Here is a 25,304-nt window from a genome sequence, read left to right as displayed (position 1 = left end):
AAAGACACCAGGGGAAAAGTCTAAAGAGATAAAGTAGTGCCATGGCACACGTTAGGAACAGCTACCTGTCCCTTTGCAGGAATTAGAAAATAAGGCAATTACGTGCTTTCATGACAGAAAATCCTTTCCAACACTTGGGGTAAATATAGGCTGATGTAAATTCATAAGAACAGAGCTGAAAGGGTAAAAGTATCTACAGAATTGTCAGTAAAACTGTGGAGGTAATGTTAGGGCAGGACATAAAAGAAGAGACAATTGACCTTTGATGCTGCCTTGGTGGCTTCAAATTCTTCACTGGGACATTTAATAGTTTTTTTTTTTTTTTTTTTTTTTTTTTTTGGAAGCGTTCATGGTCAGATAAGCTTTGGGAACCACCATTTGCCTCTCTACCCCTTCCCTTCTTCAGCAGGTAATTTAGCATGTTGAACGGCTCACTTTTGCTTAACCATTTCCAAAAGCTGTATAATTAGGCAATCTTGTTTTATTTTAAACTGAGAAACAGTTATTATCATCCTAGGGTAATTGTGAACCACAGAACACACTTTCAGATATATTGCCTCAGAAAGTTTGTTTTTGAGAATAGTCCCCATAAAAAGCTCAGGAAGGAATTTCCTTGAAACTCTTTTAGAGGTGAATGGTATCTTCCTTGGTGGACTTCCATAGTGGAGTCCCCTCCCCCAACAATGGTACAGAGTCAGTGTCACTACCAACTGCTCAGGAGATGGGTTCTTCCACTGAAACTCAAGGTCAACATGGGAATACTTGGCCTTTCAGAAAAGAAGTTTTGTTTTATTTCATTTGGAGCTCTGCATGATTAAATCTCTGTGAATTTTCTCTTTGAACAGACATTTAAAATCCAAAAAAGACCAGCCCTTTAGAAATGCTGCCAAAGAGTTAAAAAGGAAAGTGTGAAAATGTAAGTGGCCATTTGAAGATCAGAATATTTCAATTAAAAAAATTTGTCACTCAACACAGGTGTTGAAATTCTTTCTAAAATTTAGATAGAATTACAAATAAAGACTATGACTATGTTGAGTAAGGACCCAATTGGGAAAAGATTGTTATTTGTTTGGGAAAATTGTTGAACTGGTAAGATATGAATGTAGTTCCTACCCAAACACTATGCTTATAATCTCAAACCTGTTGAAAGGGCAAAACATAGGAAAATTACTTTATAAATATTTTATAACTAGAGAACATTTTAGCTGAGCAACCTAAACATAGCCTTTTAGGTTAGAAGCAATATACTCTCACTTTCATATGATATAAATAGGTCATCCATCATTATTAGAGAACATTGTTTTTGCACTGAGTTTAAAAAAAAAGACGGAATTTTATTCTGATGGGAGGAAACAACAGGCATTGATTAAGAAAGAAAAAGCGTGTATTATATTAGCTTTCAAGAATTCTTCTGAAGATTTGTTTTGATGAATTGTCCTTTCTATGATAAATGAAACAGTGAAGAGGTTTATTATCACTTGACTGAAGTCTTTCTAGAAAAGTAACTTCTAAGAGTTATGGGACACAGAGAAGCGAGTGGATGTGTTAGCCTTGGGTGAACCTTTGTGTGCTTTCTGGGGTTGCCACATCTGTACACGTACCATGTCTGGGAACATTGTGACTGGTCATTTTTACTTGGGGATTTCCACATTTCCTGAAATATTCCTCCTCCCCATCTTAGTATCTCCATAGGGGCCTGGTCTTTCAATTCTCCAGCTCACAAGGGTCCCTTCTTTGGTACTGAATTGTGGCCTGCTTATGTAATGCACCTTTCCTGCATGTTACTGACATTTCATATCTTACTCTCTTTCCTATTCCTAGAGCAAAATGTTGGAAACAATGTAAATGTAAAAAATAAGAAAATGTAAAAAATAGATTCTAATGAAATACAAATCAATCATTAAAATGGTTTGTTTCCCTCTCTCTCTTTTTCACCCCCAATCCCTTATGTTCATCTGTTTTGTTTCTTAAATTCCATACATGGGTGACATCATACGATACTTGTCTTTCTCTGCCTGACCTACTTTGCTTAGCATAATACACTCTATCTCCATCCATGTCATTGCAAATGGCAAGATTTCATTCCTTTTGATGGCTGAGTAATATTACACACACACACACACACACACACACACACACACACACACACACCACATCACACACCACATCTTCTTTATCCATTCATCAGTTAATGGACATTTGGGGTCTTTCCATAGTTAGGCTATTGTTGATAATACTGCTGTAAACATCAGGTACATGTACCCCTTTGAATCTGTACTTTTGTATCCTTTGGGTAAATACCTATTAGTGTAATTGTGGGGTTGTAGGGTAGATCTATTTTCAACTTTTTGAGGAACCTCCATAGTGTTCTCCAGAGTGGCTGCACCAGTTTGCATTCCCACCAACAGTGCAAGAAGGTTTCCCTTTCTCCTCATTCTCACCAACATCTGTTGTTTCTTGTGTTAATTTTACCCATTCTGACAGGTGTGAGGTGGTATCTTATCATGGCTTTGGTTCGTATTTCCCTGCTGATGAGTGATGTTAAGCATCTTTTCATGTGTCTGTTACCCATTTGTATTGTATGTTTTCTTTGAAAAAATGTCTATTCATGTCTTCTGCCCATTTCTTAACAGGATTATTTGTTTTTTGGGTGTTGAGTTTGATAAGTTCTTTATAGATTTTGGATACTAACCCTTTGTTGTATATGTCATTTGCAAATATCTTCTCCCATTCTGTAAGTTGCTTTTTAGTTCTGTTGATTGTTTCCTTTGCTGTGCAGAAGCTTTTTATCTTGATGAAGTCCCAATAGTTCATTTTGCTTTTGTTTCCCTTGTCTCCCTTACCTTTTTTTTTGTTTCCCTTCCCTTTCATTGAAAACAATGAAAACATTATTCTGCTATATATATATATATATATATATATATATATATATATATATATACACACACACACACACACATAATATATATATATAGTTGAGTATATGTATATATGTATATGTATATGTACATACATATGTGTATATGAAAACATTATTCTGCTATATATACATATATATGTAGTGGAATATACATATATGTATATGTACATATATATGTATATGTATATATATGTAGTGGAATATATGTATATATTATTCTACAAAATATTTTTGTGCACATATTGGCACATATATGTACACACACTAAAGCTTAAAAACACTTTTCTTGGTATTTTTTGTCTTTTTTAGGAGTTTTATTAATTCCAGTTTCCCTACATGAATGTGTATTAGTTTCCTAATACAAAAAAAAACTGCTTAGAAACACAACTATTTTCACTATAGTCCATGTTTTTGAATCCCTGTTTTTCGCTAGAGGAACTGAATTTATTTGTGTAGTTGATTAGTATTTGTTGCCCAGATCTTGAATTTGTGTTAAGAAGTCTAAAGACTAGATCTTGCCCTCCGCTGATCAGCTCTGTGATCTTGGACAAGTTCCTTGGCCTTTCTGAGCCTCAGTGTTTTCATCAACAAAAGAAGGGGTTTGGAGGAGAAAGATGCCTCAGGTACCTCTGGTGAGTCTGTGGCTGTGATTTCCCCAAGTAAGATATGATCACTTTAAGGGGTTTGTGCATTAATCACAAGAAATACATTTTAATGATAAACACTTTTATAACATAACTGGCAGTCTTGTATAGGAATATTTGTGGGCTTTTCCAGGCCCTTACTTACCACTTTAGAACAACGTTTCTCAAACTTGAGCCTGCATCAGAATCACCTGGAGTCTTGTTAGAATATAGGCGGCTGGGCCCCAGCATGAGTTTCCGATTGGGTACGTCTGGGCTGGGGCTGGAGAAATTGCATTTCTAACAAGTTGCAGGTGCTGCTGGTCATCTGGAAGAAACCTACCTAAAGAAAATATCCCAGTTAGGAGAAGGCATTTCCAATACCTGTAAGTGTTTTGAATTACTTTTTTCCCCCCTTTCCAAAATTCTTAGAAAAGTGTCCTGAAGGTCACTGAAGGATACCTTCAAGTCACTTTTAATTTTAAAATACATTTATTTAAAAACAATGAAAACATTATTCCACCAGATGCTCTAAGTAGGAACAAATGAGGAGATTAACGGGAGGCTTGGGTCTAAGGGTGGGACAGGGAAGAGAAAGTGTATTATTTCGGTTGACCAGAGTCTACTGCACGGAGCACACATGCATTTTCATTCCTAAATTAGACAAGGTAGTGAGATGGCTTCTCTGTGGAGTACATTTAACTTAAATACCAAGGTGATCTCAGGATGTCTGTTACTGGCTTGGTATGTGGGTAAGCCCTCACAGACATTTTCCCTTTCTTGTTACTTAGCTTATCAAATCCATGGGAGCCAGTAGGTGTGTACATCAGACTGCAGCAAACCAGACAGAGGCGCTGACCGGGCAGGCTGCCCTGCCTGTGGAACTAGTCTGCATTCCAGAAATAAATCCTGTATTGTCACTTCTTGTATCTTTAGCACACACCACTCTCTATGCCTAGAGTGCTTTAGACTAAGCTACTTCTTAGGGGGTTTTTTCTTGTTCCAATAGCCCTCTGTAAGTGACTCCACTCTTGGATTTACCACATCTTACTGTCATCGTGCATTAATGCTGCTTTCTCCATGGAACTGGAAACATCTTGGGTACACAGTTGGCCTTGGGTTCGTCTCTGTATCTCCAGAACCGATCAGATCATTTGCCAAATGTTTTCTGTTGAAAATAAATCCATGGATATTCCCAGATAAATTTTTATCTTTAATATAAGTAAAAGGATCAATAAAATAAGACTGAACTCAAAAGAAGGCAAACAAAGTGTGAAAGATCAAATACCTTTGAATTTTCTTCATGTTCAACATAACAAACCAGCACACTTCCTTTGCACTCCATGCATTCTCAGCTCCCAGCCTGTCATAGCCTCTGTCTGCTCCAGGAATCCACCTTGGATTCCACATTTACCTCCTGCTTTCTCCCTGGCAATCTCTGAAGGGGGTTTCTGTTTTGGTTTGTTTTTTCTCCCTTCTTAGCGATAAAACAGAGCCCCAGTATTTTCACAAACAAATAAAATGGAAGATAAAATACTCGGTCCTTTGAAAAAAATGTGGAGGCATTTGATGCTATGTTAGATTTTATGCTTCCTTTTAAAAGAAAAGGTCTTACTCTCCATTTACCTATCTAGCTATTAAAGCTAGCAAGCTTTCCTTATATTTCTATATATGTATGGAAAACTATTTTAAAAAGTATTTACATGGTATTTACGTGTTGTTAATCACCAATAGTTTAGATAGAAGATCTAGTCATTACTAAATCTTTTTTTTGGGGGGAGGGGGTACATTATTTACTTAAATTCAGTTTAGTTACATACAGTGTAGTATTGGTTTCAGGAGTAGAACCCAGTGATTCATCACTTGCATATAACACCCAGTGCTCGTCCCAGTAAGTGCCCTCCCTAACGCCCATCACCCATTTAGCCCATACCCCCACCCACCACCCCTCCAGCAACCCTCAGTTTGTTTTCTGTATTTAAGAGTCTCTCAGGGTTTACCTCCCTCTCTGCTTTTATCTTATTTTTCTTTCCCTTCCCCTATGTTCATGTGTTTTGTTTCTTAAATTCCACATGTGAATGAAATCACATGATATTTGTTTTTCTCTGATGGTCAGTACTGATTCTTAAAACTATGAGGATGTGTTGGGGCACCTGGGTGGCTCAGTTGGTTGGGTGACAGACTTCAGCTCAGGTCATGATGTCACAGTTCGTGAGTTCAAGCCCCATGTCAGGCTCTGTGCTAACAGCTAAGGGCCTGGAACCTGCTTCAGATTCTGTGTCTTCCTCTCTTTCTCTACCCCTTCCCTGCTCATGCTCTGTGTCTCTGTGTCTCTCAATAATAAATGCACGTTAAAAAAAATAAAGAAAAAAACAAAAAACTATGAGGATGTATTAGTTTTACAATTGCTATCCCAAAAAGTTCTGCCTCTCTAAGTATTGAGAAGATCCTATGCCTCTTCTAATGTCAACCATGGATTTATCTGTCTTGTTACTTAGAAGACACAATTGTAAAGGTTCGTTGACTCAAGTTATCACACCCCAGAGTAGATAGGTGATTTGTATTTATTTATAGCAGTTTTGACTCTTGAAATCTTGCTGAGCTGAATTGTGTGTCTTTTCAGTCTGCAGTACACCGAACACTCTTCAGGGAATGAATCGGACACTGTTACAGGTAGATCAAGGAGGGAGTTATTTCAGGCAGTCGAGGTGGTTCTGCCTTTGCTATAAGTTAAAGCAACACTGTTTGCCAAGTTTTCCTAAAAATGGCATGGAACCTCAGAGATGAGAAATAGAGCACAAGGTGGTCGTCATCCAATTGTTCTCCACGTGAGACATGATGAAGGGTAGGTGTTCTAAATATTCTCGGCAAAGAATCTTTTCATTTTTTATCTGGATGATTTTACGAGGTTTTCTAAAGGTGCTGTAGGCCAGCTAGAGCAGTCCTTGCCAAAACAGGAGATTAAAAGGGAAGTTTTGGAGGAACCCTCAGGTGATAGATAACAATATGATCTGTGAGACAGATTTCCAAGTTAAGTGTCTGAAATGTAGTTACACATACATCAGTTATAGGATTCTATACCTCATCCACCTCTAGGATAAAAAAGAGTTTTTTGGGGATCAAGGAGAATGTGTGAGAATATCCTTAGAGACCTACCCCCCAAGGGGAGAAAAGTTATATGTGCTTAGGTTCAAAAGAAAGGGGCTTCGGGGCACCTGGGTGGCTCAGTCAGTTAAGCTTCTGCCTTCGGCTCAGGTCATGATCTCACCATTGGTGGGTTCGAGCCCCGCATCAGGCTCTCTGCTATCATTGCAGAGCCTGCTTTGGATCCTCTGTCCCCTTCTCTCTCTGCCCCTCCCCCTCTTGCACTCTCTGTCTCTCTGAAAAAATAAACATGAAAAAAACTTAATAAACTAGACTGCTTCACTCTTAAAAAAAGAGGGAGAAAGGGGTTTCACTTGGAGAATTTGATATGTGTCCCCTTAAGTGAGAAGCACACAGTGGACAGGTGTGTGACTCCTACCTGGGAAATGTTCAGAGTGAGAGATGGGCTGACTATGTGCTGTGGTCCTACTGAGCCTATGGGATGGGATAAAAGGCACAGGCCAGGATGAGAGGCAGTGAAGATGAACTGGAGGTACAGCTCTGCGAGCTCCCTTTGGATTAGTGGCCGAATGCACATACCTCAGGAAGTGAAATGCCAGAGAAAACATTTTGAGGCTCAAGGACAACAGTTACCCCAGTATTAGGATTTATTCTAAGCGGTGGCCTGCTCCAAACCAGGAATGATGGGCCGAAGGCAGGATCAGAGAGCAGGTTAGTCGGGTCACTAGTTTTTAAGGCATGTTAAGATACAGTTGGGATAAGTCAGAATTATGCCACCAGTTACTTTGGGTTTCCATATGCAACGTCTTACCTACTGACAGACACGTTAATTAGTCCCGTTCCTGCTGCAGAAAGCAATGACCTCAAGTGGAAATTAAAACAGCAGCATTCACAACATGGAACCAAACAACAAATAAACAAAAACTGCCTGCTGCCAGATCACACATCATTAAATGTTGAACAAATGTAAGGAGTGTCAATTAGGAGGGGGGCCATTGGTTGGTTTGGCCTGTCACACCCACATCTACCTGTGGTGGCTTAGCCTTGTTCCTGAGACCTGTTGACTCATATGGTTTGTTCCTAAGTGTATTCCTTCACCCTTGTGGAGTCTTGTCCCTAAAACTTTATCAAAGTCTACTAGCATCTACTTGGTTCACGGGGAAACACAAGATTGGGGCATTTCAAGTACAGACCTGTAAAATTAGATGATTATAATTCCTTACTTAAATCAGTTTTGGTTAAAAAGTATAACTGAATGTTATGGATTTCTAGTTCCAACTAGAAATTGTTTATAAAGAGCTGGGAAAGAAGGGAGTCTGTTGACCCATGAGATTTGAGATGACCAGACTTGAATCATCCATTCATTACATGGTAAATGGATAAGGTGAAGGTGACAAATATTTTCAAAACAGTGACTGTAAAATGTAAGTTACATATAAATTTATTCCATATCTTACCATAAAATTGTATATTTGTCTCTGTTTGCTATGAAGGACATTCAGCTTTACTAAAATATTGTAATGCTGATTTGAGTAGTTCAAGGATTGTTAACTCGTAAATTCCAGACTAGACTACTAATGTACATAGAAACCCAATTTATTGTAATGTTTGTTGCAGAAAACTATGGGTTTTTTTCCACTTAAAGTTGTAAACTAAGTTTTTATCAGAGATTGATTCACCATAGGAGGTTAAGTGTTGCTAAAAATTAACTGATGCTATAATTAATCTCGCTCAGTTTAACTCAATTAGCAAAAAAAGTTTAGATTTTCTTAAAATTAGGGACCTAGTTAAAGACACCAATTCTTCTTTTTGACATTTGTTTTCAAATAAAAGGAAAAGTCTAACATAGTTACTTTGAAACACTGAAAATCTCAATTTCTTTTCTATAGCTTAGGGTAACCTTTACCGCTTTTGACTAAACCAGGTCTCCCCCAAGAGCAGGGACAGTAACAGATCTGACAGTGCAACCTAGACAATTTCATTGACTCATTTGGGCTTTGCCACTTGTCTGTTATTCAGAATTCTTTTTGTTGTAATTTATAGATAATTCAACTCAAAATGACTCAAGCATTAAGAGTTCATTGGTTCCCACCACTGTGGTCTATATAATATGTGAGGTAAGATCCAGTGTTCACAGAATGCCATTAGGATTGGTTCTCTTCCTTCTGGAAAGCCTTCCACATTGGCTTCCTTCTCAGGCAGCTTCTCCCCTCAGTATAGTAGCAAGCCTTAGCAGATCTAGACTCACATCTTGGCAGTTTAGCATTCTCACTGGAAAAAGAGCTTCTTTTCCAACAGTTCCAGTAAAAGTTCTGTATCTAAAGGATTTTGGGTTTAGATTGGTCCAGTTTGGGTTCCTCAAAGCAATCACTTTTTCAGAGGGTTTCACGGCTACAGCTGGTAAGGCCTGGGTCACATCTCCCTTCCCCACCAACAGATAGACCTAAAGTGCAAATGGGCAGATTTGGGGGTGGAGGGCGTGTTTGGAGTACAGACAAGCCCTCCTTCACAGGTGGACAGCCTTCTCAGGTCTTTCCCTCTTTTATTCCTTTCTTCCTGGGTGAGGTTTGTCAGTGTGCACACATTGTGCCTTCACACTGTGTGCTTAGCCCCTATCTTCTCCATTCCTTTCTCATCGAAACCCTCTAGCTTCACAATCGTAGCCCTACATTGGAAGTTACATGGAGCACTTTAACTTTAAAAAGTACTGGTGCCCAAGCCCCACCCCCCAGAGATTTTGATCCACTTTGTTTAAAGTAGAACCCTTTCAGTCATGTTTTGTAAAAGCTTCCTAGGTGATTTTAATGTGCAGGCAGGGTTGAGGGCTGCTGCTCCAAACTAAACTTGATGCTGGGAAGAACCTGTCCATCCTCCACACAGAAGAAGAAGAAGTTTGAATGCTAACCTGCCCCAAGGGTGTTGCACTTTAGCCACATCCAGCTGTTATATTGAAAGAATAAAACACTAATGGTGACATGTCAGTCATTTACCAGTACAAAGAAAGCATTTGGAGAAACATCAGCCCTTCTCATGACTCCTGATGCAGTATTAGCTCTAGTTCCTCATTTTGCCCTGACATATGGTTTCATGGTCATGGTCATGGTGCCATGACATATACCCAGTTTATAATTAACCTGGATGAGATGAGCTACCAAATAGATGTCGGTCACTGATTTTTAGAATGAGAGATGTTTTAAAGTGCAGGCTCGTGTGTGTGTGTTGTGCGTGTGTTTCCTTCACCAAAAGAATGATTCACTTAAAGAGGAAGAAATTGCCTTTACCATTGGGTTTTTATACTGATTGCTTTTGCATTTTCTCTGCCATAGGATTGAATTGTCATTGCTTGGCTCTCAAGAACAAAGTTGTATATTTTCTGCTACATGATTCATTATAAACAACAGCTTTGGGAAGGCACTTGAGGGCCAGTAATTATACTGATGAAACAGAAAGACTGTATTCCAAGTGAGGTTAATTTTAGCAGAAGTCAGATAAAAATGTTGTCAACTAACAGCAAACATGCTGGCAATGGAGCCAGATTCATTGGTGGCAGTGACTGGTTGTCTGGTCTGAGTGGTTTCCAGGGTCACCATGGAAAGCAGACTAGACCTCTCGGCAGTCGCAGGTTGTTTAAATTTTGAAGTAGATATATGAAGCTGGTTATGTAATAAACCTTATAAATCACAAGTAGAAAGTAATCTTGACTTAGAAATGTTACTAAGAATATGGAATGCTGAAAATTTACAGTTGTGTGTGTGTGTGTGTGTGTGTGTGTGTGTGTGTGTGTGTGTTGGAGTGGGGAGAGGCGCATAGATCTGTATAGCTGATAATTGATCCAAACGTAATACATTTATTTCTCCATGGAGTAAGCTAGTCTATGAAGAAGATCCCTACATGGCAAAAAATAGTATTGCATCTTATGATGAAAGCAATTTTAATGTTTCTACAAAAAAAAAAAAAACCTACCAAAAAACCATACTTAAATGTTGTTTAGAATTCTGTTTTCTACAAAGAATACATCTCTTTTAGGAAATGACTTAGGACTCCTTATAGCCAGTATCTCCACTCATGCAGAAATGAGTGTTAGTGGATAATTAAACAAATGAGTCCTTCTGCAAAGAAAATTAAAGCTAAAAAAACAAAGGTAATTGGTAAAGAAGTCTGCTACTGAGGAGAACTTTAGCATAGGAGGAGAGTTGCTGTTATATTTCCATTGGAAAGATGCTGCCTGTATCCTTTTCTTTTCCTTTCTTTCTCATGTGGAGAAAAGCAGCAGAAATTCTAACCACAAAAAGCTTGAGTACAAAATAAGGTCTTCCCTATGATTAGTTTGATCTTTTAAGCCAGAGTAATATACTGTAGACCAGGGGATTTTGACCTAGAATTTAGAGATCAGTTTATAGATAAGCAATTAAATGAGTAAGGGAAAAAAAAACATTCAAACTTGCTTAACCAATAAGAGAATGAATTGAACCATGGTACTGAGATGTTTGTGGGTGGAGACACTATTTCAGAATCTACTTGGTAAGGGAAGTTTAAGGAAATTTCTAGGGGTGTGGCCTTCCCCAATCTCTCCCCTGCACCTGTCCATTCCTTGCTTCTGATTGTTCCAGACTGACTGGAGTCTGCTTTAATCTCTTTCTGTGTGTCAGACAAGATGGACATTCACAGCAGTTTTGATAAACAACAGTGGTAGGAAGAGATGAATTTCTCAACATCCACATATCAACCTTTGAAAATTCTCTCATTGTCTCTGATTGGGCTGTGAGCTCATTCTTCAAAAATCTCTGTGGCCTGAGCTATTGGTATTCAAACTGACCCAAACTGACCCAATGTGGCAGGCCGAATTCCTGGAATTTATGAATGTGTTACCATATTAAGTAAAAGGGACTTTGCAGATGTGATTAAGGATTCTGAGCTGGGGAAATTACCCTGTGTTATTTTGATAGGCTCAGTGTAGTCACAGGGTTCCTTATAAAGGGGAGGTAAGAGGGGCAGAATCATAGAGAAGGAAATGGCAGAGTGGAATCCAAGGTCAGAGAGAGCCTGATTGGAAGAGGCTATGCTTCTGGCTTTGAAGGTGGAGGATGTGGCCATGGGGCAACGAGTTCAGGCTGCCTCTAGAAGTTAGAAAAAGCAGGGAAATGGATTTTTCCCCCGAAGCCTCTGGAAGGAATGCAGCCTGGTGACACCTTGACTTTAGAACTTCTGCTCTCTAGAACTGTAAGAGAATAAATGTGTATTGTTTGAGCCAGTAAATTTGTAATCATTTGTTATAGCAGCAATAGGAAACTAATACACCCAGTGTGTGCCCAACCCACTAGGGTTACAGGAACACAATGATTGATAGCCCAACTAGGAGCACATGAAGGGTGGGGGAGAGGTGATTTTTCCAGAGGGATACTGGAGGGCAAAAACAACATGTATATCACATTAATCAAGCGAAATTTGATGCTGAGCAATCTGGAAGTTGGAGAAAGAATTCCAGAAGTATAGTTGGTAGAAGAAAAAGGAACTGGGACCTTTTCAAATAAAATTAATAGAAAGCATTTCTAAAGCTCCTGCAGAGCTTGTTCTGTCTAGTCTTTGTCCATATTTTTCTCCTGTCTTCCTCTGGGAGGGAGGATCTTCTGGAATGGTTTGCATTATTTTAGTGGACTTCTTGGAGGAATCAGTAATACATACCCTTGCAAGAAAGTATCAGTTATACTATACTTCTAAGGCAAATCTCTATAAACTTATAGATTTAGCTATTCCTAAAGTATTCATTTCCTACGCAAAGTTTTTGCTGTCTGTATGTCTTGGAGCGTTTATTTAAGGTAGTTTGAAAATGTAGCTGGCTTGAAGCTAGGAACTAAAATGAATAATTAATTTATATTTTGAATAAAGCCAGGAAAGGAGTCTCTCTCCCATTTCTTTATTTGCCAATGATCAATTTTTAAAATTCAGGCTGTCAAACTGCAGTTATATGTGAAAGATATCAATGATTTTTGCCACATTAAGGCACTGACTTCTCTCTCACTAATGTTTTTCTTCAAATCAACTCATTTTTTTAACTTACTACAAAGAAATTTTTAGCACTTAATATGTAACTGTGAAAATACAAAAGTCCATCACCTCAAATCATTTAATGTACCATCAGTTTTTCAGATTTAAGATTTTTGAGTACTCTTTTAGTTTACAGAACAGCTTTAATTAACTTTTACCATAGCTGTACTAGCAATCTAAAAGCATAGACATTAGCCTTTGGCTTCCAGTAGAGACTGAAAGGATAATTTGGACTAATATTGCCATTAAGAACAACTAAAATGGGTGCAAAAATATGAAAATAACCTTTTTGAAAGTATCAGAGAACCACCAAGGTTGCAAAGAATTATGGGACTAAGGTCCAGGATAGTAAATCCAGAGGGATGAGTTCAGAATTTTTGAGCTGTTTTTGCCACAGCTTTGCCTGCCATGTTCAGAAACATGGGTTGAGGACCTGAAAAGCTGAGCAATATTTTAACAAAATCATGTGACTGGGTGGTGGGGAGAATGAAAACAAGAAGGTCCCTGACAAACTCCTAGGCACTGGGTTGGCACCCCGTAGATGCATCCATTACCCAAGTAAGAGCGTATAGAAGTTAGACCAGTGCTCTCAGGTACTAAAGCCCAGGTGATTCAAATAATTTTAATCCCTTTGTGTGTTAAGCAAATCCAAAATTGCAGTTTTCATGGTCCCTACCAGAAGTAAAAGTGAATTCTCTTGGGGAAAAAGATTGTATTCTTATAGGGCTCAAGTTGCATCTATTATTTTTAATGTGCAATATCTGGCACTCAATAAAAAATAAAAGGTGTATCAGGAAACTAGACAGTATAATTAAAAACTACAAACAGAAACAGATTCATAGAGAATCTAGATAATAGAATTCAAAACTATGTGTATAATTTGATTAAAGAGATAAAAGACAAGATCAATAACTTTTGCAAAGAATGGGAAGTTCAATGAAAAGAAATGAGAAATATAGTATCTAAAATTAATGACACAAGGGTTTGACTTAGAAGATCATGTACTACCCAGGAGAGAATTAATAAACAGAGCAGCAGGTAAGAGAAAACATCTAGAATGAAGGGACAAGAGGTTGGGAATTCTAAAACAAGAGAAAGATGTAAAAAAAAGTTATAGAAAAAAGTCGCATTATGTTTCATTGAAATCTCAGGAGAAGGAGAAAAATTGAAAGGGGCAGAAGAAATATTTGAAGAGATAATGGCTGAAAAAATTTCCCAAACTGATGAGAGACATCAAGCCATAGATTTGACAAGCAATACGAGCCTCAGGCAAGGTAAATTCAAAGAAAATCACAGCTAGACACATGATACTAAAACTGCTGAAAAGAAATGTCAAAGATAAAAATCTCATACAAAGCAGAGTATTGCCTAATTTGTTGGCATATAATTTTTCATAATATTCTCTTATAATTTTTTGTATTTCTCAGATGTTGGTTGTAATCTCTCTCATTCATGATTTTATTTATTTGGGTGTTCTCTCTCTCTCTCTCTCTCTCTCTCTCTCTTTCTCTCTCTCTCTTTAATAGGTCTGGCTAGGGGTTTATAAATTTTATTAAACCAGCTCCTGGTTTTATTGCTATGATCTACTGTTTTTGTTTGTTTCTGTATCATTTATTTCTGCTCTAATCCTTATTATTTCCCTTCTTCTGCTGCGCATTTAGGTTTCATTTGTTGTTCCTTTTCTAGTTCCTTTCAGTGTAAGGTTAGGTTATGTTTTTTAAATTTGTCTTTGTTCTTGAGGTAGACCTGTATTACTATATACTTCCCTCTTATGATCACTTTTGCTGCATTCCAAAGGTTTTTGGACCATCATGTTTTCATTTTCATTTGTTTCTATGTATTTTTAAAATTTCTTCTTTAATTTCATGGTTAGTTGACCATTCATTCTTTAGTAGGATATTCTTTAACCTCCATGTATATGGAAGAAATTGATTAATTTCTAGAAACATAAACTACCAAAATGGAAATTGGAAGAAATCAAAAATTTGAACAGACCCTTAACCAGCAAAGAAATTGAATCATTAATCAAAAATATCCCAACAAACAAAATTCCAGGAACAGACGGCTTCCCAAAGGAATTCTACCAGCCATTTAAAGAATTAATACCTATTCTTCTCAAACTGTTCCAGAAAACAGAAATGAAAGGAAAACTTCCAAACTCATTCTACAAGACCAACATTACCTTGATTCCAAAACCAGACAAAGACCTGACTAAAAAAGAGAATTATAGACTAATATCCCTGATGAACATGGATGCAAAAATTCTCAACAAAATACTAGTCAATTGAATCCAACTGTCCATTAAAAGAGTCATTTGCTACCATTAAGTGGGATTTATTTTTGGGCTGCATGGGGGGTTAAATATTTACAAATCAACATGATACACCACATTAATAAAAAGAAAGGATTAGAACTGTATGATCCTTGCAATAGATGCACAAAAAAGCATTTGACAAAGCACAGCACCCATTCTTGATAAAAACTCTCAACAAAGTAGGGATAGAAGGAACATACCTCAACTACATAAAGGCCATATATGAAAGACCCATAGCTAATATTCTTAATGGGGGAAAACTGAGAGATTTTCCTCTACAGTCAGGAACAAGAAAGGGGTGTCCAATTTCACCATTGTTATTTAGCATAGTACTGGAAGTCCTAGCCTCAGTAATTGGATAACAAAATGAAATAAAAGGCATCCAAATTGGCAAGAAAGAAGTCACTTTCACTATTCACAGAGGACATGATACTCTAGAGAACCAGAACAATTCCACCAAAAAATTGCTGGAACTGATACATGAATTCAGTAAAATCACAGGATAAAAAATCAACATGCAGAAGTCTGTTGCATTTCTATACATTAATAATGAAGCAGCGGAAAGAGAAATCAGGGAATCGATCCCATTTATAATTGCATCAAAATCCAAAGGAAGCTAGGAATAAACCTAACCAAAGAGGTAAAAATCTGTACTCTGAAAAACTATAGAACACTTATGGAAGAAATTGAAGATGATGCTAAGAAATGGAAAAATCTTCCATGCTCATGGATTGGAAGAACAAATATTGTTAAAATGTTTGTGCTACCCAAAGCAATCTGCAGATTTAATACAATCCCTATCAAAATACCACCAGCAGTTTTCACAGAACTAGAACAAAAAATCCTAAAATTTGTACGGTTCCACAAAAGTCCCTGAATAGCCAAAGCAATCTTGGAAAAGAAAAGCAAGGCTGAAGGCATTACAATTCCAGACTTCAGACTTCAAGCTATGTTGCAAAGCTGTAGTTGTCAAGACAGTACGGTACTAGCACAAAAATAGACACATAGATCAATGTAACAGAATGCAAAACCCAGAAATGGACCCACAAGTATATGGCCAACTAATGTTTTACAAAGCAGTATAGAAAATCCAATTGAAAAAACATGGTCTTTTCAACAAATGGTATTGGGAAAACTGGATGGTGACATGCAGAAGAATGAAACTGGATCACTTTCCTACACCATACACAAAAATAAACTCAAAATGGATGAAAGACCTAACTGTGAGACAGGAAACCATCAAAATTCTGTAGGAGATCACAGGCAGCAACCTCTTTGACTTTGGCTGTAGCAACTTCTTACTAGACACCTCTCTAGAGGCAAGGGAAACAAAAGCAAAAATCAACTACTGTGACCTCATCAAGATAAAAACCTCCTGCACAGCAAAGGAAACAATCAGCAAAACTAAAAGGCAACTTATGGAATGGGAGAAGATACTTGCAAATGACATATCAGAGAAAGGGTTAGTATCCAAAATCTATAAAGATCTTGCCAAACTCAACACCCAAAAAACAAATAATCCAGTCAAGAAATGGCAGAAGACATGAATAGACATTTTTTCAAAGAAGACATACAGATGGCTAACAGGTACATGAGAATATGCTTAACATCACTCATCAGGAGGGAAATACAAATCAAAACTACAATAAGATATCACCTCACATCTGTCAGAATAGTTAAAATTAACAACACAGGAAACAACAGATGATGGCATATTCATCCATATTTGGATTTAAGAAACAAAACAGATGAACATGGGGGAAAAAAAGAGGCAAACCATAAAACAGACCCTTAGTTGAGAACAAACTGAGGGTTGCTAAGGGGGTGGTGGTTCTTGGGGCGATGGGTTAAATAGGTGACGGGGATTAAGGAGGGCACTTGTTGTGATGAGCACTGGGTGTTATATGTAAGTGATGAATCACTAAATTCTACTCCTGAAATTAATATTATACTATATACTAAGTAATTGGAATTTAAATAAAAACTTGAAACTGCAAACAAAACAAAATAAAGTAAGCAGAGTAAAAAGACAAAGTTTAGAAAAACAATTGACTCTAGAACACAGTTGGGCAGTATTTTCCAAATTACTGAAGTAAAATAATTTCTAGCCTAAAGAAAATGAAGATAAAATAAATGCTTTTTCAGACAAATTAAAACTGGCAGATTTCATAACCAGAAGATCTGCACTAAAGGAAATATTAGGTTTTCAGGTAGAAAAACATCCCAGATGAAAGCTTAAAGATGCAGGCAGAAATGACAAGCACTGAAAAAGGTAAAGCTAAATGAATATTGATAGTATGAAACAATAATACTATATAAACATATAAACAAAATACATATACTTTAAAGTTATATAAGACAACAATAGTATATATTTTTACAGAAGAAGTGAATGGGATCAAAACCTTTCATTATCTGAAAGGAGATAAAATATTCTTTGAAGTTAAACTTACGTAAGTTAAAGATGATTGTTGCAACCTCTGGTATAACCACTTTAAGAACATTAAAATACTATAAAACTACCAAATTAGTGAGTGGGAGCAGAATTTAAAAAATCAATCTGAAATAAAAATGGAAATACAAAAATAGAAACGTAAACAATTCTATAATATCAACCCAAGAGCTACAAGTAATTTTAGCTTTCAGATACTGATCTCTAAGTACCATTTCCAACTAAAGGCACAAGAATGTCTTAGAGAAATGTCCAGTCCAAGGAAACATTGAAGATTTGCTTTGTCACAACAAATAAGAGAGTTATCAAAGACCACTGGGATCATGTCAAATGAACTCATTTGACAAATGAATGAGTTAATTCATTCATTTTTACAACTAGTTTAAGGTTGTAAAATTTGATAATGAGAATAATAAAAGCAAACATATTTAAACCCATGTATTCAAAACCATTAATTAATAAATCTTCCAACAGACTCAGAGATTGCCTTTTGAAGACACAAGGTCACCAACTCATTATAAATAATGATAAATATAGGGAAAAACTCAAGCAGTTCTTCTAATTTTCCTATAGAACCATACCACAAGTAACCAAGTGGTTGGCAAAGAGAAGTTCCTTCTTACATAAGTATTTTAAGTAAGCAAAATAAATGATAGAATTAAGAATTCATCATTTTACAGCCCTTAATGAATTAATGGATCTGTGAACCAACCATCAGTGGTTCTTAGCATCACTTAAAAAAGGCATTTGGATATCATGTACTTCCTTGTAGAAGTTTATAGCAACCTCAGAAAAGTGGCTTGCAAAAAAGGCAAAAAAAAAAAATAAACTTGAATGTGATCAAGCTTCTAGATATTACTATCAGTTTAAAAGAGACAGAAGACCATAAGACAACCTAGTTTCTTTAGCAACAAAATTGCAAGGAAAAAAATAATTAGATATAGTAGGAACCTAAATTAAAGACTTAAGAGTCATGTTAACTAAATGTAATTATGTTCTTTGGATTCAAATTCTGATAAAAGAAACTTAAAAAAAATATAGGCTAGTTGTAGAAATATGAACACAGAATGAATATTTGATAATGTTAAGGAATTATTGTCAATTTGTTTGGGTTTAATGATGGAATTCTAGGTATAATTTTAAAGGAAAGTCTGTATTTTTTACTTCATAGTGAAATATTTGTAAATAAAATGGTCTGATGCTTAGGATTTACCTCAAAATAATCTGATGGGGGTGGGGAAGTGGGAAGAAGTTTAGAAGAAACAAGAAATTGCATGACAAATTTTGAAACTATGTGATGTGTCAATGGGGATGCAGAGAACATTCTGTCTACTTTAGTGTGTGTAATGACAAATCTGACTCCATATTTTGATGTTTGACTGCCAACCACTTTTCAGTGTCACCTTCCCCCTTCCCATTGTGCCCCACATCTGCACTAGTTGAGAAGAAAGTCCTGTGTTTCCTCCTTTGGCACTTGCAGGAGATTCAATCCCCTAACTGCAATAAAAACCCATGCCAATTTTCTTTCTTTACTCTCTCAAGCCATTGCTTGAGAGGCCTGTCCTTCTCTCCCACAGAGAACTCACGACCATCTCACTTGGTCAAAAGTGTGGGTGGCCTGGGGACTCCACTTACAGCTGGTATTTGAAGTGTCTTTTGGGGTACTGGGCTCTTTAATCTGTGGGATCTGTGCTAATTCTGGGTGGTTAGTGTCAGAATTGTACCCCAGTCCACAGCACACCAGTTGGGGTCAGAATAATTCCTCATTCACTTCTCCCACAGAGACATCATAATATCCATCTCTTACTTTTCTAAATATACCTCATAGAATGACTGGGATGTTTTCTTTATACAAGAAAAATATGGAAATTTGGGTAGATCAGAAATCATAAAAGCAATGACGTCATTCTAGAAAGCAAGCTATCTCTGGGGAAATAGAGACCATTTCTCAGATGAGAAGAGAACTCTATGACACTAACTCAACTCAGGCACGATTACTCTTACAGGTTCTTGCTTTCTCTCTGACAAGTCGAAAGCTATTTCATGCACTGAAGATTTCAATTATTAAAAGAATTTGAAGCTGAAAGCAAAACAACAACAAAAACCCAACAACACATAAATTAATCCATCTATGCAGCATATATTCATTAAGTGTCTACTATGCCAGACATATTCCAGGCACTGGAGATCCATATGACTAAGACTGAATAGCACCTCTGCCCTTATGCAGCTTACAGTCTAAAATGGGTTGGGTGGGCAGGAGCTAAACCCAAAAAAAGTAAGCTAATTAGTTAACATCTAAAATTGTGATAAGTGCTCTAAAGAAAAAAAAAAACTGAGAAAGAATAACTAGAAATAATGACATCAGTGATGATGAGCCAACTATGTAAAGAGCAGAAGAAACACGGGATCAGTTTTTGTGAGCGTAAGTCCTATGCATTTGCTTAGGTCCCCATGCTTAGAAGGGTCCCATACTTAATGTAAAGCTCTGCTGTCACCATCTTGAAATTCTTAATGAAATTTGAATAAGAATGCCTGTTTTTTTTTTTTCACTTAGCTGTGGGCCCTGCAAAGAGTGTAGCTGATCTGGGGAAAAGCATTCAAATTAGAAAAGACTGAATGTGCTAAGAATTAAGTCAGGGAAGAGCAAGTTGTATGAGAAGAACTGAAAGAAAGCCAAGAAGGAGTAAGGAGCTGAATGGATGGAAGTGAGGTCAGGGAGAGGCAGAATCTCTGGCAGTGATTCCATCACTGCCATAAACTCAAGTGTTTCTACTGGCCCAGGGACCACTCTGTTGAGAAGTTATCCTGGAGGGTGACTTTCAAATAACCCATCACCAAACTGGTGCTAAAGCCTTGGGACAGGGGCCAACAAGGGGTTACAAGGTGTTGGAAGACAGCCAACTATTCGAGGCTTCCCATTGCTGTTCTCATGTCCAGGCCTAAGGCAGCTGGATCCAGAGGTAGAGCCCACTGTTGCCATTGCTGAGATCCAGCCTTCAGAAGCCTATCATCAAGGCTTCAAGAAGGTGTGTACATCGAGTAGAGGGATGTTCAAAATGCCTAGGAAATGTTTTTCTCTATGTTCTTGCTTCAAAGTAATATTTCAAGTCCTGTATTATTTTGTTGTAGAAAATCTGGCATTTTAACAGAATCTACTTTGATGGGAAGAGTAAGAGGCATTTATAAAATTGGCTGACTGTTACTAAGTTACAAACAGCAAATAACGCCATCAGGTGATGAGTACCTGAAATCATTTGTAAGTTTCAAGTGTTTGTAGTGTTTCTTGGCAGGACATTCTAGGCTTTTTTATTGTATTAGAAGCAGGTTTTTTTTTTTTTCTCTATAACTTTGAGGTCACCAAGTACCCAGGGGACAGAGGTTTAACAGAGCTGTCTTAGAATTGGTAGGGGAAGTGAAGTTGCTGCCAGTTACTCTTTTTCCCACATGGCAATCCAAAAAAGACCAAAATACCTTTGGAAAGAAAGCACAGGACAGTAGATAGATCATGTTGGAATCACCTCCCTTAAGAATGAGTGTCCCAAGGGGGCGCCTGGGTGGCTCAGTCGGTTAAGCGGCCGACTTCGACTCAGGTCATGATCTCGCGGTCCGTGAGTTCGAGCCCCGCGTCGGGCTCTGTGCTGACAGCTCAGAGCCTGGAGTCTGTTTCAGATTTTGTGTCTCCCTCTCTCTGACCCTCCCCCGTTCATGCTCTGTCTCTCTCTGTCTCAAAAATAAATAAACGTTAAAAAAAAAAAAAAAAGAGTGAGGGTCCCTAGGTCAATGGTCTTCCTGAGGTCCCTACATAGATAAGGGGAATAAATTGGATCTTGTACCATCTTGATGGTACAAGATGGCCTTGGTAGGTTGCTTATCTTATATGCCTTCAGTACCTGCCTCATCTCTATGGATTGGGAATTGCTTAGGAGGTGTTTCTCTACTCACCCAAAGAATGGAATTTATTGTTAAGACTAATAAAGACGATATCTGCTACTGTTGAACACCTACTGTGTGCCACATAGTTTACTTATGCCACGTAAGTATTTGTGTGCTACATATACTTTATTATGCCACATAAGAATGTGTGGCACAGTCTCATACTTAATTCTCACAATGAATCAAGTGCATAGTTATCATACTTGTTTTACAGTTACTAAAAGTGAAGCTTGGAGAGGTCAGGTCAGTTACCTAGGAACTGAGGTCTTAATGCCAGTGAATGGTAGCCTAGAATTTGTACGTAAGTCTTCCAGGCATCAAAGTCCATCCTCTCAATGATTACCCCATTCCTTGCCAAGGAAGCTCTTCTCCCACTTGCCAGAGAACTGGAGCAGGGCTGGGGAAGCAGTCAGCATTTTGTTATCTTCAGACTGACTGATTTCTGATTGGCCCAGTGCTTACAGGAAGCAGATGGAGCAGACACCAGGATCCTGCTGAGCTCAAAAGGGACAATCAAGCCCTGCTCCTTCCATTTTTACATGACATTTTGTTAGTTTGAAATGTGATTAAAACCAGGGCACTCAAAGGCAAAGATTAGCATAGTCTAATTCAATGGGTGTATGCATTTAAAATCTAGATTAGTTGTATTATATTTAAAACATACTGGCCAGTTCTACACAATGGGTTTTAGTTTTCAATACCAGCTGGCTGCAAATACCCAGCCAGATTCTCTCAGGGTATACAGGATTTCTTGGCAGTGAACTGGACATTTTGGGAGGTCTATTAACTCTTCCTGACCACTGGAATGGTAGCTGATGCTTTTTAATATATTGGCTCTCAGAAGGCTTCTCTATTGTTAAAGACAGATTCATTCAGAGAATTCCAAAGACCCAAATGCATAAGAAAAACACAGTCATAATTACAGTGAAGAAGTCAGTTACTTAACATGAAACTAAAATGGTGCATTAAGTGAAAACAAGAAATAATGTCTCTGAACTGGGCTTATGTGTGATTATAGAGATGAGTGAAAATAGCAATCTAACCCCAGTGGCCTCCTTTCTAACTCCTGACTTTGAGGAACTTTTTCCAGCCTCCAGGCTTTTGCATTTGTGTTCCTTCTGCCTGGAAGTTTGTCCTGATCCAACCCCATAACATGAATGTCTTTTTCTCATCCCCCAGTCTCAGCTCAGATGCTATGTCCTGAGAGAGAACTTCCTTGTGCTCTCCTCAGGCACTCTCTACCTTTTGACTCAGTTTTTCTTACAATATGACATGTGTTGTTTGTATTTATTACCTGCTTCTTCTTTGGAATATAATTTCCATGAGGACAGGTGCTAGTATTTGGTTCAGTGCTGTGTCCTCAGCTCCTAGTCCATATTGACTGGCACATTCAAGGAATCAATAAATATTTGTTAAAAGAATAAACGACTGGATACCCCTTGATGTTTGACAAAACTTTAAAAGTATTAAATATCTTTAAAAAAAATCTCTAAATTTTAGCCATACATTTGATTTTCATCTTAATAATTGTGAATGTTTCCAAAATTTCCAGTATTTCAAAAACAGAAGTTGACCTCACATGTTATGATACCTTAGAAACAGCGAGTAACTATGTGGGGCTATAGATTTTTTTCCTCTTGTTGAGGGAAAAAAATGAAAGTACAGTGGTACATGATGATTCAGGGCAGAACCACCCTTGAAGTAATAAAGGCAAAAGTTGGCCTTCACATTTGCCCCAGAGACGTGAGTATGGATAGAAAGAACAGAAACAAATTTACTGCTATGTTGAGAATTCATACTGAAGGACTCTTGACTAAATTGATGATAACAGAGATGAAAAAAAAATCATGGAATGGAGAGTAATATTGTAGTTTTTATCTGCCCTAGGTTTGAAAATTCTTCATTGTCTAACTATTTCTGGAGCTATATGCTGGGCTACATTTTACAAGACTATGCTAGATTGTTGAAAAATAGGAACATAAATCCAGCATTCGTGGATAATTAGAAGAAAAGAAACCAAAATGACAGCACAGGTCTTTCAAAGGATTTGGAGAGATATTAAATGAGAAAGGACTTGTACTGAAAGCCTGAAACTTTGTACTAATCTGGGTAAAGTAAATGCACATTTGATGATACTAAGAATCACCAGCTTAAGGAGGGAGGGCACTAGATTGAGGAAGGAAAGAAATTATGTGGCCTTGGTAATACTAATTGCTGGATGTCTTTATTTTTAGTCTTTTCTCACAGATGGAATGATACTAATAGCATATAAAAATATTATGATAGCTGGAAAAACCAAGTTTTTAATTATCCCAAATTTATCTTATTTGTTCTTATGCTCCAAATGAAAAACAAAACTCTCATTTTAAATTAATGAGCCTGCCTAAGTCTAAGAATTTGGCATCTACATCTATCTTCATATGGATAATAACCCATTTTTTTGGAAATCTGTGTCTCCTTGATTATTATTCATTTTCCCTTTGATCTTCAAAGTGCTTCTTCGTAAACACACTTTGGGAAATACTGCCCCAAACTGACAACTCCTGGCCTAATGTGGTTCAGGTTTTCCATTCTCCATACCTCCACTCACACTGTTTCTCCCACCTGGGATGTCCTCACCTCTTCATTCCATTATCCAAGTTCTCTGGTGCCCAACAGTATTTCTTCCTTCATAAAACCTTTCCAGTTCCCTAAGACCACAGCAACTTCCTCCTTTAGGGGCCCATAGCATCTACTGTTCTCATGCATTTGACTTTTATGGCAGGCTGCACTGTTTTACTTTCAACGTTCTTGTCTGGGGTTATTATTTACCTTTTCATTGTCCTATATCATGTACAGTTCTATATCCTTAAGCATGTTTTCAAGATTAAACACATAATGAGCTGCAAAAGCATGATGGATATAGTAAATGAAGTCAAAAGAAAGGGAAGGTACTGAAAAGGCAGGGAGTCTGAGAACTGAAATAGGAAATACCAACCGAACTCCAGCCTGTTTTAGTATCTTAGGACTCCAGAAGCATTCTAAAAATGGTCCTAGAAATGGAGAGCAGAAGGATAGTAGGTTGTAGGTAAAGGGAGATCACTTTAATCATAGAAGAATAGAAAAGTTAATAAAGTCAAATTACTTTGTCTGTCCTCCCAACTACTTGCGTTATTGAGTTTGTAGCTCTGTTGGCCTCTTCCCTTTCCTGGAACATTTCCTTCCTCATTGGCGCTTCAATCAGGAAATTTCATTTTGCTGCTGGAAAGTGGCTGTAAAGGTCAGGTGGGAAAGGAGGCTGAATTCACATGATGACGTGGCTCAGGCTCTGCAGGAAGAGAGTTCACCTTGTTCCCTTTGGGGAGGGAGGTACAGAGATGTTTGAGCTTGTTCTCTCATTGCCAATGTCCTTGAGTTTGCGTTGGGTTTGAAATGGGCTTTTGTTTTGCTTTTTTTCTTTTTGCCAAAGAGTCAGAATCTGCCGAAAGATAGTGTTCTATTTCATTTTCTGCAACTGATGCCATAGGCAAATAAGGATTTTTTTTTAAACTGACAGATTTACTGTTTTATTTAAATAATTGAATATTTGCAATTATTGGAGGGAAAATTAGTAAAGGGTTAAAATTTATACATTTGGTTTTAAAATAATTTAGGTGGAGAGGAGTGGGGAGTGAAAGCTAAGAGTTTTTGAGCACTTACTTTATGCCAGATATTGTGATTCATCCATCCATCCATCCATCCGTATATCCATTCAACTTTATCATATAGGTGGTAAACTTGTTGGTTCCAAATTTGAAAGGTCAAGAAGGGTACAAAGGGTGCCTCCAACCTCTCTCCTCCCTCCTCAAAGTGATACCATCCTTGTGTGTCCTCAGAGAAATATTTCATGCATACTAAGCTTATATTTTTTCTATTTTTTTTTTAAAAAGC

The 25,304-nt window shown here is 37.5% G+C and overlaps 1 long non-coding RNA gene across 1 annotated transcript in view; it reads right to left on the bottom strand.

Moving 5' to 3' along the window:
* The window catches only part of LOC123608479, a 29,970-nt gene extending 5,216 nt beyond the window's left edge, over positions 1–24,754 (bottom strand). The window contains exons 1-2 of the long non-coding RNA XR_006717253.1: positions 24,520–24,754; positions 3,710–3,886 (exon numbers count right to left, since the gene is read on the bottom strand). This is a non-coding gene — a long non-coding RNA (uncharacterized LOC123608479). The remainder of the gene's footprint in view (positions 1–3,709; positions 3,887–24,519) is intronic.
* Positions 24,755–25,304: the final 550 nt, after the last annotated feature.

The sequence above is a fragment of the Leopardus geoffroyi genome, chromosome A1, assembly GCF_018350155.1.
Source record: "Leopardus geoffroyi isolate Oge1 chromosome A1, O.geoffroyi_Oge1_pat1.0, whole genome shotgun sequence".
Classification (NCBI taxonomy): domain Eukaryota; kingdom Metazoa; phylum Chordata; class Mammalia; order Carnivora; family Felidae; genus Leopardus; species Leopardus geoffroyi.
The sequence above is the reverse complement of the archived record's forward strand: the minus strand, read 5'-3'. Positions and strand labels throughout refer to the sequence as shown.